The sequence below is a fragment of the Anser brachyrhynchus genome (assembly GCF_964034855.1).
Source record: "Anser brachyrhynchus genome assembly, chromosome: Z".
Taxonomy (NCBI): Eukaryota; Metazoa; Chordata; class Aves; order Anseriformes; family Anatidae; genus Anser; species Anser brachyrhynchus.
Window position 1 is genome coordinate 73,507,009 of NC_137697.1, and position 16,137 is coordinate 73,523,145.

At 38.1% G+C, this 16,137-nt stretch overlaps 1 protein-coding gene across 6 annotated transcripts in view; it reads right to left on the reverse strand.

The window, feature by feature from the left end:
- EDIL3 (EGF like repeats and discoidin domains 3) overlaps positions 1–16,137 on the reverse strand; it is a 270,263-nt gene that overhangs the window by 141,882 nt on the left and 112,244 nt on the right. The window lies entirely within an intron of this gene.

Genomic DNA, 16,137 nt, shown 5'->3' on the forward strand with positions numbered 1-16,137 from the left:
AACAGTGTTAATTCATGACCTGCCACTACATGTTAAAATATGGTATTCTAGGCAAAGTAATCCACATAAACATAAAACATAAGCTTAAATCCACACCTTTTTGTTCTTGGGCTATGGCTTCTTCATTGCAGCTAGCCATTTCAGTATTTCAAATATTTTCTCAGCCTATTTATCACAATTCAAGTAATTTCTAAAATTTATAAAGGTGCAATTCATTTTAACACTTTTAGTAATAGACAAGTAGGCATTCATGGAAGCATGTTATATTTTTGTAATTGTTATTTTTATCAGAACAGTTGTCATACAAGCTCAACTCCCATGGCAGCCACTGGAAGTTGTGTCTTGAATAAGTAATGAACACACACTTCTGGACTGGGCTGTGAAAGCTTCAGCTGTTTTACTTATCACAAGTCCTACTGATAATTCCCATTTGGTTTTATTACTTTACAGAACTGTGAAGCTTATGTAAATGTTTTTACCACTTTTCTGAAGTCACACAGTATTTAATCATACCGAGTATTACTGAAATCAACAGCTTTACATACGTAAAGGGACAATATCAGTTGTTTCCAAAACAGTATTTTGAAACACTATAATTGTATAAATAAAACTACATGATAATGCAGAATATGGCTCAATACTACGTGTCATTCTTTCTTTAAGACTAATAATGGACATTCATGCTCTGAGGTTATACATTGTTTATCTGAAAGACTTACAGGAGGAATTAAATGCATTTGAATTGAAATAGTAAAGGCTTCAAAAGAATATACAAGAAAAGAATCTATTCAATTTGTAAGATACAAGAAAAAAATGAGGTCTTGGCTCTGGCAAATGGTCATTAACATATGGAAAGCCAATGAATATGAACAATAATGAGAATTATTAGATGTGAATTAAGTGGCAGATACTTGTTATTGTAAAAGAAGGTCTAAGAAATTGCTGCATACCTGTGGAAATCCACATGTTCATGACTGAGAAAATTTGATAATGCTTTTGCATGATATTTCTACGTCCCTAAAACCATTTTTGTTCTCTACATAATAGGAACTAAATCTGGATGTCACCTATAATGTTGCTTCAATTATACATTTTACAGAGAGTTGTTTATTCTTGGTCAATGTTAATGGTAGGCAATCTCTGAATGTTTTTAAAATACAGTGGCAAATCTTCCTTTTTTTTTTTTTTTTTTCCCCCCATTAAAGCTGGTATAGACTTAAATGTTTCAATACCTCAGTGAAAAGGATATTCAGACAGTCCAATCATTCCAGCCCTTACTGCCAAATAGTACTGACCAAAGCCAGAGTCAAAACATTTGGGGACAGCTGGGATTTTTTGCTTAGTGTGGGTTTGGGGAGCATTAGTCTTACGCAGAGGAACAGTAGATACAGTGCAATGCAGGAACAAACTAATTTGGAGGAAACTGGGCTTCAGATGAGTAGTTGATGAGACAGAGGTTCACAGTAAGAAGGACAAGATGGAGAAAAAAAATCAAAAACTCAGCTCTATTTTAAATGCTGCTCTTCATTCTCCAGGGCACTTAATTCCATTTGCAGATAATTCCATTATCTGTCAATTTAAATACTTCCTGAGCTTTGATGCATGACAAATCCACAGCAATGTAATGGTATTACACATATCCATGATTGTGATCAATACAATACTGCTGTTCCAAACTTGAAAAAAAAACTTAATGTCTGAATATCTGTCTATTTCACCTAATCACATCAGCTCACTTAATAAAATATGCTACCTGTATCTACAAATCTTTCCTCTTTATATCTTTCCTGCTGAAACAGAACTATAATTCATATAACGCAACCTAAGCTCCACCATCACAAACTGATCCTAAAGATCGCGTCTTTCTCTGATTACAAAATTGGTTGCAAAGGAGCCTGAAATTAACAAAAGTGTTGCATGTGCTCAGCTCAGCCATGCTCTCCTCTACGTTGTCATATGCCCAAGAGCTTTCCCCAGACCTTCCTCCTTATTTGCTTTAGCAGCTATCCCACCTGCCCAAGCCTAGGAACATCTATAATTTCTTTAACACCTTTACATAACAGAATATGAAGTACTAAAAAGGTAGAACAAGATTTCTGGTTGTAAAAAATAACACTTTTTTGACAGTGCAAGATTACCATGGATCAGCATAGACTTGTTTGTTTGCTTGACTTTTACTAAACTGCAGCTAATAGGTAGAAAATATTTTTATTTAAGAATGAGAGAAATGAATCAATAGGAAATGTTACTCAAATAAATGTATATCAAGGCATATAATTAAACTTACCATGATTTTTTCCTTTACTGTAAATACCATAACATATGGAGGAATAATACTAATGCACAGGGGCATACTGTTTCTGTATTTATTGGTCTAAAGATATTTTCAAATTAAGGCTTTTCCTCTAATTTTTCTTGGTTATGCCCTTCTTCCAACACGATGCTAGTACACGACAATTTTATCAATGTTATAGAGCACTTTCAAGATTCACAATGGTTAACCTTGCACAGAATCTATAAATGGCATATAAAAAATTTGAGGCAGTCAGCACAAAAAGTGTACAACCTCTACCTCAAACATCATTAGATTTCATGGGATCTCATCATAGCCATTCTTATTTATTTTATATAACTATTTACAGACTGATCTTTAAAAACTTGCATGAGTGAAGTAAAACTATATGGACCTAGCTTTTTGTAGGCTTAAAGTCTCTGAAGCACAGAATGTTCAACGTGTTAAATGTATACCCTGGGAGGAGATATAATAAATGAATATGAAGAAAAACAAACAAAAAAAGAAGACCAACAAACAAACAAAAACCCACGAAAAACAAATATAGAAAATTGATAGCTTTAAAAAATGAAAAGTCCTTAAAAGCTCAGGAGAAATTTAGTACATGTGCATGCTTATGTGTGCATAGACACCATCATATTGGGCTACACAATTTCAAGATCCACTTTTGGGTCCTTCCTGTAGAAATAGAAATAGGACTTTTTAATTTCAGAGATTTTTTTTTTTTTTTTCCCAAAGTGACATTAATCATATACACTCCTTCCATATTTAACAGGAAAAAATGGGGTAATAATTGCGCTCTCTCTTTCAAATATCTGACTAACGTGGATGACTTGTCTTCTTCAGGTTCATGTTTCTCATTGACGGCAAAAACTCCATAATACTGGACTCCTCACTCTTTTAGAGGAAACCAGGCTTCTACCTAAACTGTTATTGCACTGCTGTCAAAGACATCAGGAGATGAAGTGTCAGGGACTGACCACAGCCCCCATTCCACATTTCCCTGCGCTGCTTCAGGGGGAGGAGGTGAAAGAGGGTGGATGGGGAAAAGATGTTTTTAGTTTGTTTTCTTTGTTTCTCACTTGTCTAGCTTGTTAGTAATAGGTAATAAATTTCTCTAATCTCCCTATGTTGGGTCTGTTTTGCCTGTGACAATAATTGTTGAGTGATCTCCCTGTCCTTATCTCAACCCTTGAGCCATTTCTATCATACTTTCTCCCCCTTTCCCTTTGAGGAGGGGAGTGAGAGAGGTTGTGGTGGAGCTCAGTTGCCCAGCTGGGTAAAACCACCACAGCACAGTCTAGTGTCAAATGCATAACTGCCAACAGTGAGTAGTTAAAATTTGTATGTATGGAAGAAATGGCACCCATAATATAAAAGATGCCCCTAAAACCTTACACTAATGAACATTATTACAATGTCTACCACGAACGGTCCTGAGTAGCTGTCTGTGCAAAATGTATTTAGAATCTTTAAGAGCTCACTTACTTTACAGTCTTTAACATTGTTATCATGTATTATCTTTCTACGGGGCCAGTCACTCTGCAAATGGGTCATAATTCAATACTTCTTTTATCCTCCTGGCTGCATGCCTAATACAAAGCCTTAGTAAATGAAAACCACTTAAATCTGCACTGAACAGAAAATGAGGAAAATTTCTTCTGCAGTACTCTTTATGTTTGCACAGTCAATTCAATGCTTTAAAGATGGACATAAGACACAGTTTAAAACCAAAATATGCAGAAAATAACCCTCCTTCAGATCCTGTTTTTGAGCAGAGTCCTTTGCATCAGTCTTGTTAATCTGCTTCCAAATCCTCAACCAACCAGTACTAATGTTTGTTTAGCTTTCATTTGTGTTTGTCTTTTTTTTTTTTTTTTTCCCCTTTTCCACACATCTGATTCCTGGCTAGGATTTCTTGATTGCTTTAATCTAATTTAATTACAGCCTCTCGCTGAAGAGGATTGGGTTTGTGTTGTTGTTGTTGTTTGTTTCTGGCTTTTTTTTTTCCTTTCCTTAACTGCAGCTCTGGCTATATGTTCCTACCAAATTCTTCCCATCAGAACATGCGTGCTATTACAGGGCAGATGAGGAACTAATCCAACAGAGCGGTAGCTCTATGAGAGAAATGGCATTAGGGAAGAGTCTACTTTCAGCTGGATCTCTTTCAACAGCAGCCAGCCCAATGCAGGTCATCCCAATGCAGCCATCCCGTTGAATGCCCCTATTCTGACCCACTCACTCTGTGCCTGTGCACAACTCATTAATCGCAAATCTTAGCGTGTCAAATCCCTTACCTGTTGGCAATTCTTTGTCTTGGTTTCCATCACTTCTCAGATGAAAATCTATGTGTTCTAACAGGAGAGGATTTTTTACTATCCGTTGTACTATCTGTTCTCTACCATGGTGAGTGTTTTGCCATATTTTCTGTATGCTTCACTTCTAAGAAGGGTCTAGACACCTGTGAAACCTCTTCTTGGGGTATACTCATTCCCAGATTGAAGAGCATCTAAGTAAAGCTACCCTGTTAGTGCAGTCTCGGTATGGTTACAATATGCTGACAGTGCTGGAGCCTGAGGAAAGGGTGCTGTGTTTCCCTTCCAGGGCATCACCTCCACCTCTTCTGCTCCTTGCCCTCATTGCTCCACAGATACATTGGTAGTTATTATGGCAGACTTGATTGCATTTGCCTTCAAAGAGCTTATGCACTGCTGGTTTGCCAATGCTGGACTTCTCAACTATGTTCTAGGGGTTAGGAGTTGTCTCTGATGACAGAGTGTGAACATACACTGCCTCTTGGCTGACCCTGTGGACTTCTCAGCAGTAATAAAAGCTCTCTCTGACACCGTGCTTTGAAACAGCATGCCCCTGCTCCCCAGCACTGGAGCAGAAATGTTTCTGAGCAGAATAGCTGTAAGAATCAAAATGGTCAGGAAAAACCGTTCTTCCTTAACCTCACTGTGAGAAACAGTGAAATGACTTGAGCTGAGTTCAGCCTGAGGCAGGTGCCTGGCACGGAGAACTTCCATCTCAAACTTCAGGAAAGTGATAAGCGACCTACAGAAAATGTTCATGACAAAGCAATAGTACATTTACGGGATACTATATTGTATTTGTACATTGGGATGAATGTTGTGTCCTCACCAAAAATCCCATCCTCTAAAATTATGCAGATTATGGAAAATGCACATGTATGAGTTTCTCAGACAGCTGCCAGCACTGCAGGCAAATAGCAACCTCCAAGCACACTTTTTGTCTACTCCTGTAAAGAACTTATCTATTTTGTCAAACTGAGATATTTTTATGATATATTGACAAACATTCGCTAAGGGATAGGCTGAAAATACTACTTAATTTCCATTTCTGACTTAAGCTAGATTTCCAGATTTTAAATGTGTCAGCCTACTGTAAAGGCCTTCAGTGCCACCTGGAATCTAGGACTATTTTTACTGCATAAGCCTAATTTCCATCAGAATAGGGTTCAAAATGACCTTTATATCATGTTCTGACTTAGTCTACACTTTGCTTGGGATATATGGAAAAATAATTAACAAGTTAGCTTCAGGCACTGAAAAAGAATGTATGCAGTACAAGAAGAGAAAGAAAAGGAATTTTTACAAGTGTGTAAGGAAGCAAGAAAGTAAAGCTCCCTTACAGACCCTGGGGGACTGGCAAATCCTTTCCCTTACAATAATATGGAAAGATAGTTTTCCTCTTCAAAATGTGCAAACGGAATAGCTCTGCATACCACAGCAGAATTACTGTGCCCCAGAATACAGCCTGGGAGCAAGCTGTCACAAAACTACAACATGCTGGACTCTGCTGTACAGTGGGTGGTAAATTAAAATCCTTGCAAATAAGCTAGATGCATCTTTGAGAATCTGACAGTGAGAGTAAGCAGATTAAATACCCCATCAACTTTCTGGGAAGTTTCTTGTCAGTAAACCATGGACATGTGAGTATTTTGTTTTTTTCTTTCCTGATCAAAGGTGTTACAGTCTCAACTTCTTGCAATAAATGCATCATCATAAATAAATGATCATTAGGGCATTATTTTCAAGAAGAGATGCCCTTTGTGGAATCCAGTTTCATACCCACACTCAGTTAAATAGAGGTAAGGCAAACATATGCATAATTAGCCTATAGAAACATAAGCTATTTTTCATATGGAAACATAAATGTAAGCAAGATTTCAGATCTTTTTCACTTGAAGTCATAATGCAGTCGTCTAAAAATCAGCAGTCTGTTACTTGAACCAACTTCCCAGACATATCCCGGACATGTAATACAGCTCAGAGGAAGCAGTCTAGGAGGCTTCTGGAGAGCGTGGAAGACAGTTTCCTGACGCAGCTGGTTAATGAGCCTACCAGGGGAGGTGCCCCGCTAGACCTTCTGTTCACAAACAGAGAAGGACTGGTGGGAGATGTGGTGATAGGGAGCTGTCTTGGGCAGAGTGACCACGAAATGGTAGAGTTCTCTATTCTCGGTGAAGCCAGGAAGGGGACCAGTAAAACTGCTGTCTTGGACTTCCAGAGGGCTGACTTTGAGCTGCTCAGGACACTGGTTGGCAGAGTCCCTTGGGAGGTGGTTCTGAAGGGCAAAGGAGTCCAGGAAGGCTGGGCACTCCTCAAGAAGGAAATCTTAATGGCTCAGGAGCGATCTGTCCCCACGTGCCCAAAGACGAGCCGGCGTGGAAGAAGACCAGCCTGGCTGAACAGAGAGTTGTGGCTAGAGCTTAGGAGAAAAAGGAGGGTTTATGATCTTTGGAAAAGAAGGCGGGCCACTCATGAGGACTATATAAGGCTGTTGCGAGGCTGTGCAGGGACAAAATTAGAAGGGCCAAAGCTCATCTGGAGCTCAATCTGGCTACTGCTGTTAAAGATAACAAAAAATGTTTTTACAAATACATCAACACGAAAAGGAGGACTAAGGAGAATCTCCATCCTTTACTGGATGCGGAGGGAAACTTAGTTACAAGGGATGAGGAAAAAGCTGAGGTGCTTAATGCCTTTTTTGCCTCAGTCTTTAGTGGCAAAACCAGTTGTTCTCTGGATACCCAGTACCCTGAGCTGGTGGAAGGGGATGGGGAGCAGGATGTGGCCCTCACTATCCACGAGGAAATGGTTGGCGACCTGCTACAGCACTTGGATGTACGCAAGTCAGTGGGGCCGGATGGGATCCACCCAAGGGTACTGAGAGAACTGGCGGAGGAGCTGGCCAAGCCGCTTTCCATCATTTATCGGCAGTCCTGGCTATCAGGGGAGGTCCCAGTCGACTGGAGGCTAGCAAATGTGACGCCCATGTACAAGAAGGGTTCGAGGGTAGACCCGGGGAACTATAGGTCTGTTAGTTTGACCTCAGTGCCAGGGAAACTCATGGAGCAGAATATCTTGAGTGTCATCACGCGGCACTTACAGGGCAACCAGGCGATCAGGCCCAGTCAGCATGGGTTTATGAAGGGCAGGTCCTGCTTGACAAACCTGATCTCCTTCTATGACAAAGTGACACGCTTAGTAGATGAGGGAAAGGCTGTGCATGTGGTCTACCTTGACTTCAGTAAGGCTTTTGATGCCATTTCCCACAGCATTCTCCTCAAAAAACTGGCTGCTCATGGCTTGGACTGGCGTACGCTTCGTTGGGTTAGAAACTGGCTGGACGGCCGGGCCCAGAGAGTTGTGGTGAATGGAGTCAAATCTGGTTGGAGGCCGGTCACTAGTGGAGTCCCCCAGGGCTCAGTGCTGGGGCCAGTCCTCTTCAATACCTTTATCGATGATCTGGATGAGGGGATCGAGTGCACCCTCAGTAAGTTTGCAGACGACACCAAGTTAGGTGCATGTGTCAATCTGCTCGAGGGTAGGAAGGCTCTGCAGGAGGATCTGGATAGGCTGGACCGATGGGCTGAGGCCAACTGTATGAAGTTCAGCAAGGCCAAGTGCCGGGTCCTGCACCTGGGGCACAACAACCCCAAGCAGGGCTACAGGCTGGGAGATGAGTGGCTGGAAAGCTGCCTGGCAGAGAAGGACCTGGTTGATATTCGGCTGAATATGAGCCAGCAGTGTGCTCAGGTGGCCAAGAAGGCCAACAGCATCCTGGCTTGTATAAGAAGCAGCGTGGCCAGCAGGGCTAGGGAAGTGATTGACCCCCTTTACTCGGCTCTGATGAGGCCGCACCTCAAGTACTGTGTTCAGTTTTGGGCCCCTTGCTACAAGAAGGACATGGAGGTGCTCGAGAGAGTCCAGAGAAGGGCGACGAGGATGGTGAGGGGTCTGGAGAACAAGTCTTATGATGAGTGGCTGAGGGAGCTGGGGCTGTTCAGTCTGGAGAAGACAAGGCTCAGTGGCGACCTTATTGCTCTCTACAGGTACCTTAAAGGAGGCTGTAGCGAGGTGGGGCTTGGTCTATTCTCCCACGTGCCTGGAGACAGGACAAGGGGGAATGGGCTAAAGTTGTGCCAGGGGAGGTTTAGGTTGGATATTAGGAAGAACTTCTTTACGGAAAGGGTTGTTAGGCATTGGAATGGGCTGCCCAGGGAGGTGGTTGAGTCACCATCCCTGGAGGTCTTTCAAAGATGTTTAGATGTAGCCCTTAGTGATATGGTTTAGTGTAGGACTTGTTAGTGTTAGGTCAGAGGTTGGACTAGGTGATCTTGGAGGTCTCTTCCAACCTAGATTATTTTGTGATTCTATGATCTCTTTAACTCTTTGATGAATGCACCTTTACAGCACCAAAAGGTAAAAGCATTTACTGACGTGAAGGAAGGAAAGGCACTGAAAAACTGACTACACTATTTCTCTGTTCAAGCAAAAGCTGTATCTAATATTCTAAACTATCTAACCTCAAGCTAGCTAAAATGGAGCTAAGTAGAAACTTCCCACCTTCCACCACAAATAGTTAGGAGAAATCAAAAAATTTATAATTTAAAGTTATTAATTTACCCTAAAATAAAAATAAATTATGACTAGGGAAACATGGGGATTTTGATAATTTTATGTATATGGCTTGAAATCTATCAAAAATGGTAATTCAGTAAAAACTTTTTTTTTTTTGACAAAATTCAGTTCACATATTTGCAACTCTTTTCCAGTATGAATTCCTTTATTTATTTATTAATTTATTTATTAAAAACACTTAGCAATGTTATTTCTGGAGATTCAGTAATTTCACAAGAAAATTAATAAAGAATTCTATTTATCACTAAAATAAGATTGCATATTGGTTTTTAATGAACAGATTAGTAATGCTTAACAATTATGCCTGGCAAACACACAATAAATATGCTGCTTTACTGCCTCTACTCTGTCCATTTACATAAGTCCAAAAGGGGAACTCAAGACACGGGCATATTTTAACAGGAATACATAATTTTCATTCTATTGTGCACTATAAGCTACGAAGTAGATGCTGGTTTTGCCCTGCCATTTCAGCATGCCACTGACAAGAATGGCTTCTAGGTTAGAAACCTCCATGATCAACTCGCACAGTGAGGGTCTCACTGAGTCCAGGGACAGCCCCAGGAAGGGAATGGAGCTCCAAAAGGCAATGGTGTTGCTTCCTAATATGCTACTAGTCTAAGCCAAATTCATTTAAACGTCAATGTGAATAAAAGAGAGAAACCTAGAAAGCAGGTAGACGAGAAAACAAAAGTCCATGGTCACTGCAGAAATCTAATAGGAAATCCAATATGCTCTCTACAGTGAGAGAGAGTGTCCAGGCTATGTCCAGTAAGAAAGTTATTAAATAACTATTGGATAAAATAAATTAAAATTACTTTTAATTACTCTTTTTTTCCCCATCATTTGATTTTTTCAAACACAATGACCAATCCATAGTTTCTTATCCTGCAAACAAGTTACAAGGCATACATTAAGACAATATACTTTGGTGCTACAACACCTGCTTTAAAATCCTCTGATAAACAAGCCACCCGGGGCAGAAACAAAGCACCATTTTTAACAGCTAAATAAACCTGAGGTTTTCCAAACAGAAAAAAAAAATGCTGTTATTGTATTGATAAGTTTATAATCTGTAAGTGTTTTCACTGAGATAGAATCATTGATGAGTTTGTTGAGATTATAATTATTCCCAAATCATATCTGCTGCTATATTTTCCTATTTCAAATACCCTTTCTACTACTTGTAATTGCTGCTACTATTAATTGGTACTACATTCTTAATATCCATTACGTATATAAATATGTGTGTGTGTGTTTAGATATTTTAGATTTAGATGTAAAAGACAGATATTTTATATATGTCTATATTTAGACATACATACACTCTTTTCCTCATTGTCTATCAATCTATATAGGTAAATACATTTGCCAGATTTACCCTAGTAGTCTTTCTACTGGTGATTTGAGCTAATTTGTAATAGACAGGAATCTTGAGCAAGTGAACCTTCTGTGCCCTTGTGTAACATGGAACCCTCTGAACTCACTTAAGTGCGAAGATAAGAGTTAAGACCTCTGTATACTCACAGGCCAAGCAGTTTCCCTCCTTTTTGGACCATGACACAAAAGTACAAGTCTTTAATTAGTTAGATGTTCTCTCTTTTTTTTTTTTTTAATTATTATTTTTGACAACTCTTAAGTGCTATCTCAAGAGCATTTTTTTTCCTGGAATATTTCCTATTGTACTTTTTTATGTCCTTTTGCCTCTTTTTTCAAATTAAACTTCATTCTAGAGACAGCAAACCTGTCCAATACAAGTCCCTTTCTTAATTTTCCATGGCATTTTCAAACCTTGCTGTTTCTCAAAACTGACTTTCCCTTTCTAAAATGCTTAAGTAAGTTTTACATAAGTTGAAATTCTATGGAAGGGAACAGATTAAATATCACAGAGAGCTGCTGAAAAGCAATGCTACTTTCCGTGAGAAAAAAAAAGACTGCAAATAGTAGTTGCACATAGATATGTGATACAACCATCTGTTCATTTACATACCATGCCACAGAGTTGTTGTACGGAATGCTTTTTACCAATGTCTTTGAAGAAAAACTTCCTGTCATGTACTGAGTCTCTTCAATGCCAAAATTTCATTAAAACAATAAGTTGAAATTCTTAAATAGCTTTTATTATCATGAAAGTCTAAAAACATTTGCATATCTTATATAGATAGAATATGAAGACACAAATGCCAGTTATCTAAAACACTAGACTTAAATCAATGACAACAAAAGCGAGGAATGTATTCAGTTAAGTTATGATCTCAAAAGCTCACATATTTATTATTTCATTCAAAATCACAGTGTAAATGCCAGCAAACAAAGTGCCGCATGTTAAGCTGCAACATCTCTCATCTTGTCTTGGAAGAACTACTCTTTGATATCTTTAGAAACAATTGCAGACTCCTTGATGAAAGGGGGGAATACATTAAATCATGGGGAAGCATTTCTGAGATGCAAAGATTCAAATAGCTGGACATCCAACATAAGCTGATACACTGGGCTTAAAAATAATTTTCAACAAAGCAACCTCCTTTTAGCTAAATAACAGACTTAAAAGTCTCATGCCACATGGAAACAAATCTCCATGAGAATTGTCCCTAGGTTTTCCTAGCTAGCTTTCACAGGATTCATGAGCTTCTGTGACAGTAAAATTATTCAACTGATCTGAAATGCAAAATAAATGAACAGATATGTACAAGTAGCTCAAAAGAGTGTTTAGATGTCTATAACAACAACAACAACAAAGAAAGATATTTAGATGAAATGGAAGAAAAAAAGATCTAGATCAATGCTTACTCAGAACAAGGGTAAGAAAAAACTAATTGAAACATTCAGGAATGTTTAAAAAACTCCTTGTTCCTTCTTTGGTTAAACACCATGCAAAACATGAGTATGGTTCGTCTTAGAGGAAGTACGTTTAATGATTTATAATTACAGTTCGTTGCTTAGACTGAAACATTCGGACACTGAATTTCACCCCAATGAAATACCATCCCTATAAAGACATACTCACGGGGCATGTATGGGATTATTCATATTCATTCTAGGGGTTACAAGAGTAAGAGAAAATTTTAGAAACTTTACTTCTACGAGATTATTTGGGGAGGTGGCAGGGGGAAGCACTGTCAGAGAAGCTAAACACTACCCCAAGAACAGAGGATGGGAAATAGTATTATTTTCTCTCTTTGATTAAACAGAAAAAATAAATCCTAGTTTTGATCCCAACCACAGGTCAATTAAAAGTTTATAATGTTCATAAAATGTTCCTGTAATTGTCACAATCTTCACAAAAGCAGTGTGAGTTGCAATTTATTCTACAGTGTAATTTTTAGTAAGTAAAGGTATAGTTTGGAAAACTACTACATTACATGTTACCCTCCAGTTAATCTTCTCATCTTTTCTCCCCTGCAATTGTTATACTAAATATGGTTGCTTACCTAAGAGTATTTATGCGACAGTCTAAGGTACTTGTAGTAACTAAATTCTGGGCCTTGCAGCTGGAACTGCCTGCTTGCCTCCCCAGTGACAATACTGATCAGAACTGGAATTGGGAAGTTAATTACACTACATTCAGATAAATGTTGTAAACTGGATGAAATGGGCTGCTGTTTTGGGAAAATAACAAAATCTGCTAGCTTAGAGAACTTTGCTTTCTGCCCGTACAAAGCACATCTCTTCAAGATGACCACATTCCCCTGAAATTTCTGAGAAAGTCTCCAGGTGCCTCCATGGGGCTTTGGATGCATTTTCTACTTGTTTTTCAGCACCCCTGCATCTTTCAAGTCATGACTGCCTTCCTACTATGAGGAATAATATCTGTTTTAAGCAGAACACACAGCTTTATAAAAATCAATACAATCTGAGAAATAAGTTATATTAGAACAACCCTGTAAAAATGCATTAATCTTTTACTTTAAAAACAATTACGTCTGGTCAGATATTGAAGTAAAATCAATAGGAGCTATAAATTAAAAAGCATCTGATGAGCTAGTATTGCTTATTAAATTTTAAGGTATAAATAATATTTAGTTGAAGAACAATTACACTTTATTCATAGTTTTTCCTCTGGAAAAGTAAGAACATATGTTTATAACATGGGTTTAAGTATAACTTCATTCTCACGTGCACTTCACCATATTTAAAACTGTACACCTGCTTTTAATGCAACTGGCTGCTTTTGATTTTGACTTCTTCAGGAACAAAAGTGTATTTTAAAGTTAAAATACATATTGTGCTTCCAGGTTGCACTTTCACTACAGGTACTTTAAGCTCCACTCTAGCAAACACAAGCCTAAACACATGCTCACAAAGACAACAGGTCTACTACGCACTGACCGTTAAATGGACTATTCAGATATACTAACTTTGTATATAAATGCCTTGCTGAGGATGATTCAAAACAAGGTATGCACAGCTGTGCTAGTAATCATTTTTTCATCTTATGAAATTTCTAAAAAAAATAATATCTATACTTGTATATGCCTTATTTTATTCACAGTCATGTTTCACATAAATATAGAGTTGGATTATACTCTGGTAATATCTAGCAGAAGAATTTAAGATCCAGAGTTTGCTCCTGAAGGCAAAGATCAGAACTGTTTTCCCAACGGTACCCTTTTTAAAGAGGAAATTTTCTTATGAATAGGGAAAAAAAGCTCATTGTGCACCAGGAGAAGTCTAGTCAAAATAAATCCTGAAAAAAACCTTCAAATTCTTCTTTTTTTTTTTTTTTTCAAAGAAAATAATTATTTCAAAAGTAATTCCTGAAAATTCAAATGATGTGAAGCATCTATATCAAACAACCAGATTAAATAACAAATAAATACTTTTGCAGGTATTTAGTCATGCTCCCTTGTAACATAATGTCTGAGAAGCTGAGATTTATTTGCACTAATGTTTACAAATCTGTGTTTTGTCTCATATTGCAAATTTACCATGTAGATGCTAGAGGCATTTGCTCATTTCTCCGATTCAGAGAAAAAAACATTCTGGTGCTCTTTGTTTTTATATTTCTAGCTGATGATTTGTCCCTGTGGGTATATCTATCTGCTCTGCTGTATCAGTGCAGATCCCACATGTACACCCCTACTGCAAGCAGCATCCTCTTATGGCATAACTAACATGAAAAGGTCACTTGTGTTTCCATTAAGAATTTTCATATAAAAATTTATAATGGTATAGCTATTACTGTACAAGTAATGGTGATACTTATTTTGGATGTCAACAAACCCTGAAAGTGTGAGAAATACAGTAATACAAATAATGACTAAAAATTAGGTGCAGTTCATTGAACCAACCACAGTTAAGTAAATTGAGTTTGGAACATATAAGACAGAGTCTTGGAGGAAAATATTTGAAAAATACTTCTGTGAAAGATTCACCCAGATAATGGGTGAATTCAAGGGGATTATGAAAGTTTAGGAATATTATGTGATAGAACAATGCTCAAGACATTCATTGTAAATTTTTGTCTGAGCTCTGCTGAACACAGGAATTATGTGGAGAAATAACTAAAGCAGCAATACAGGGCACAGTAAAACAAAGCAGCTAGAGGTGGATAAAAATAAACTATTTAAATGAGTACGAAAGCAAGCGTAAAACTCTGTTGTCTGGCACTCCAAATGGCATAGGTTCCAGGAAAGCTGAATATAGAACTTGTAGGCTTCTGTCAAACTACTGAAATTTCAGCTAGTGAGCCTAGCAGACAGCTGTAGTGGAGCCCATGTGGCTATCTTATAAATTTCACTTCCCTCCTGTTATGCATTTTCAGCTGACTTGTCTAGTTAGTTTGGCGAGCTCATGGACATGGGCTGTCACCAAAAACTGCAGTGTTGTTCAAAATGGAAGGAAGCAGGCTCTGTCTTCCTGAGATGCTCCACTGGTTGCAACAGGAATGACTATTTATCAGTGTACAACCACAGCAAGATTGTATTGGACATTACTGCAATGCGTTAATATATACCTCAAAAGACTCTCTACAAAATGTGCATACCTACATCAGCTCCACAAGGAGAAAAAAAAAAAAAAAAAGGTGCTTTTCTTTCATTCCTATCTAAAAAAGGGAACAGACAACCTCCATGTTATCTCCTTTCGTAACTGACTCTTCTATTAAAAAGCTGCAATAGCTATTAGCATATTTTCCATTAAAGTTTCAAAACTGACACATCTCTCAAGAAACGAATAGTTAAAGTCTTATTCTTTCTAAAGCTCTTCCTCTCTTTGTTTTGTAGTTGTTTTCCTCATCACAGTCATGCTTTCCTTCTATTCCACTACTGTCTTCATGTTGAAAGCTCCCTTTTGCTTCTTTCTCTGTTCAGTGCTATTCTTAACTATTCTGCCCCTCTCACATCCTACTTGTGGCTTTGTTCTCAGTCCTTTCATTTATTATTCCCCACCGTATCCTAATTACTTATATTGCTCCCAATTTGTAGGTTAGTGTTGTAAACAGTTAGTATTAAATCCTTCATTGCCATTTTCCTCTTTTTTGTTCACTTTTCATACCTTTTCTCCTTTGGTCCTCTGGAGACCTTTACTTCTTTTAACAAGCCACTATAAAATAACTTCCTATTCATCTGATGTTTCAGCTCACTAAGTTTATACAACCTAATGCCATTTCAAATATGTTAATCTGTTTAGCAGCATTCTTCCTTGGTACATCTTCCTTTTCTTTAAATACTCCCAAGCTAATGGATTGCCACTTAATTACAAATAGTTAATCTTTGCAATAGAATAAGCACTACGTGTTTGTGTCTCTTAGAGAGCTCCTAAACTAATTTTTATGACTGTGTTGTTAACTGTTCTCACTACTTGGCAGTCTGTCAATGGAAATAAAAGTTCACTGAGCAGATATCCATGCCACAGTTTGCTGAATGTTTATTTTGAGCTGCATGCTTCTGCACC